Here is a 3,887-nt window from a genome sequence, read left to right on the forward strand (position 1 = left end):
TCCACACCCTCGCCAACATTTGTTGTTGCTAGTTTTTTTAATATGTGCCATTCTCACTGGTGTAAGATGGTATCTCATGGTAGTTTTGATTTGCATTTCCCTGATGACAAGTGATGTTGAACATTTTTTCATATGCCTGTTGGCCATTTGCATTTCCTCTTCAGAGAAGTTTCTTTTTAGCTCTTCTGCCCATTTTTTGACTGGATTATTTTCTTTGTTGTTGTTGAGTCTCATCAGCTCTTTGCAGATTTTTGTGATCAGTCCTTTATCATTAGTGTTGGGTGCAAAAATGTTCTCACAGTTGGTGGGGTTTCTCTTTGTTTTTGTTATTGTCTCTTTTGCTGTGCAGAAGCTCTTTAATTTAATGTAGTCCCAGCTGTTTATCTTTGCCTTCACTATCACTGCTTTGGGTGATGTGTCTGTAAAGATGTCTTTGATGTGCAAATCACGTAATGTTTCGCCTATATTTCCTTCTATGTATTTTATGGTTTCAGGTCTTATGTCTAGTTCTTTAATCCATTTTGTGTTGATTTTTGTGTATGGTGTGAGGTAGTGGTCAAGCTTCATTCTTTTGCATGTAGTGACCCAGTTTTCCCAGCACCATTTATTGAACAAACTTTCTTTGCTCCAATGCATAGTCTTTGCTCCTTTGTCAAAGATTAGCAAAGATTAGTTGACCATAAATCTGTGGGTTTATTTCTGGATTTTCTTCTTTTCATCCTCTTTTATGTAAACTTTCCTCTTTGGGCATTTGCCAGATTTTTCTCATAAAAAGTGACACAACATGGGCCTCCCCCGTGGTGCAGCAGTTGAGCTCTGGGCTGCAAAGCTGCCCACAGCCTCTGCAGTGCATTTTAATCCCTGGCCACCAGCGAGTGTCCCACATGGTGCTCAGACCTCTCCTTCCATGCCTGCTGCTCCCCTCAGCAGTGTATTTCATTGGTCTGCCTGTTCTGTTCCCTGCTCTGGCTCTGGTGAATTCTCTCACCTTCCCGCACTTCTGACTGTACCCAGTATTTATATAAATAAATAAAATAAAAAAATCTTTAAAAAAAGTGACACAACACAGAACTGAGATATCTCTGTATTTTTCTTACTTTTTGGAGCAGAGCACATATATGTAATTCTACAAGTTGAACTTTCCAAAGGAGTGCACGTTTTCATGGAGTTTCAGCTTTTTCTCATTAAGTCTCCTTGGAAGCCAAAGGAGCAATTGTGATTTCTCTCATTACCAGTGACTCTTCGTTTCCTTTTGTACTCTGAGATAAATGTAACCATTTAGACTCAATTACAATTTTGGTTTATTACCAACTCAAAATGGATTAAAGAACTAGACATAAGACCTGAAACCATAAAATACATAGAAGGAAATATAGGTGAAACACTACGTGATATGCACATCAAAGACATCTTTACAGACACATCACCCAAAGCAGTGATAGTGAAGGCAAAGGTAAACAGCTGGGACTACATCAAATTAAAGAACTTCTGCACAGCAAAAGAGACAATAACAAAAACAAAGAGAAACCCCACCAACTGGGAGAACATTTTTGCACACAACACTAATGATAAAGGACAGATCACAAAAATCTGCAAAGAGCTGATGAGACTCAACAACAACAAAGAAAATAAACTAGTCAAAAAATGGGCAGAAGAGCTAAAAAGAAACTTCCCTGAAGAGGAAATACAAATGGTCAACTGGCATATGAAAAAATTTTCAACATCACTTGTAATCAGGGAAATGCAAATCAAAAATACAATGAGATACCATCTCACACCAGTGAGAATGGCACATATTAAAAAAACTAGCAACAACAAATATTGGTGAGGGTGTGGAGAAAAAGGAACTCTCCTGCACTGTTGGTGGGAGTGCAAACTGGTCCAACCACCATGGAGAGCTGTGTGGAGATTTCTGGACCTACTAAACATAGAGCTTCCATATGATCCAGCAATTCCACTCCTAGGTATTTACCCAAAGGACACAGAAACATCAATTCCAAAGAGCACCTGCACCCCTATGTTTATAGCAGCACTATTTACAATAGCTAAGCTATGGAAACAACCCAAATGCCCAAAAATAGATGACTGGATCAAGAAGATGTGGTACATATACACCATGGAATATTACTCAGCATTCAAAAAAGATAAACACATGCAATTTGCAGCAACATGGATGGCACTGGAAGGGATCATGCTCAGCGAAATAAGCCAAAAAGAAAAACAAAAATACTGGATGGTCTCACTCATAGCAGGAATCTAGAGAAATTAAATAAGGGACCAGGAAAAAGAATAACTATAAGAAAGTGAACATCAAAATCAACAAACAACTATGAACCAGAGACTCTCTATGAGGTTGGGGAGCAGGGAGGGGAGGGACTGGGGTCAAAATAAGGGGGTTTCAATTGTATGGGGAATATAAAAATAAAATTTATAATAAAAAATTGGTTTATTAATATTTCATAGAGGATTTTTGCATTTATGTTTATCAGAAGTAGTGTATTGTAATTTTCATTTTTTATTGTGATGCCTTGTCTGATTGTTACATCGACATCATGCCTTTGTCATCAAAGAGTTAGGAAAGATTCTTTCCTTTTTTTAAAAAAAGATTTATTTATTTATTTATGCATACAAGAACTGGGGTACAGGCCAGAGGTGCAGGGAGTGAGAGGATTCACCAGAGACAGAGTGGGGTGCAGAAAATGCAGACTGACTGAAGGGAGCAGTGGGTGTGGAAGGAGAGGCCTGCTGCACCATGTGGGTAGCTGCATGCCTGGGGATAGAACTGGTGCTGCAGTGGCTCCAGATAGCTTGATAGGTTGCATCTCAATGACTTGCACCACTACGGAGGTCCGGATTCTTTCCTTTTTGGAAGAGTTTTAGGAGGATTAGTGATGAAACCATTTGGCTCAGTTTTATTTTGGGGGAGGTTTTGATTACTGTTTCAATTTTTTTATACTTGTGATCAGTCTGTTTAGATTTTCTGTTTCTTCATGATGCAGTCTTGGGATGATGTGTAATTCACTGAATGGATCCATTTTCTCTGTGTTGTCTTTTTGTTGATATAGAGATGCCCATAGTAGTCTCATAATTTTTATATTTCTGTGGTGTCCATTGTAATGTCTTCTCTTTATTTCTGATTTGAAATGAATCTGGCCAAATGATTGTCACTTTTGTTTATTAAGAAAAGTTCCTTGGGCTCATCTGCCAACCCTCCAATCCCACCTGCCAATGTCCAGTGCCTCCCCACCCCTCCCCCGGCTTCCCCAGTGTTCGCCATGGCCAAAGCCTACAACCACCTCTTCAAGTTGCTGCTGATCAGGGACTCAGGGGTGGGCAAGTCTTGTCTCATCATTCGCTTTGCAGAGGACAACTTCAACAGTACTTACATCTCCACCATCGGAATTGATTTCAAGATCTGCACTGTTGATATGGAGAGGAAAAAAGATCAAGTCTGGGACAAGTCTGGGACACTGCTGGTCAAGAGCCATTCAAGATGATAACTACTGCCTATTACCATGGAGCCATGGGCATTATCCTAGTATATGACATCACAGATGAGAAATACTTTGAAAATACTCAGAACGGGATGAAGAGCATCAAAGAGAATGCCTTGGCTGGGGTGGAGCGTCTCTTGCTGGGGAACAAGTGTGACATGGAGGCCAAGAGGAAGGTACAGAAGGAGCAGGTTGATAAGTTGGCTCGGGAACATGGAATCTGGTTTTTTGAGACAAGTGTTAAATCCAGTGTGAATGTGGATGGGGCCTTTAGTTCCCTGGCCTAGGACATCTTGCTCAAGTCAGAAGGCCAGAGATCGAGAAAAAGCAACAAGCTCCCCAGCACTGAGTTGAAAACTCAGTGACAAGAACACTAAGTGCTCCCTGGTCTGA

General features: G+C 40.3%; 1 pseudogene across 1 annotated transcript; it reads left to right on the forward strand.

Moving 5' to 3' along the window:
- The first annotated feature begins 3,275 nt into the window (after nt 1–3,275).
- On the forward strand, nt 3,276–3,887 carry LOC311183007 (ras-related protein Rab-13-like; annotated as a pseudogene). The gene has a single exon. The product of its transcript is annotated as a ras-related protein Rab-13-like (transcript).

Source organism: Talpa europaea (assembly GCF_964194135.1).
Source record: "Talpa europaea genome assembly, chromosome: 13".
NCBI classification, from domain to species: Eukaryota; Metazoa; Chordata; class Mammalia; order Eulipotyphla; family Talpidae; genus Talpa; species Talpa europaea.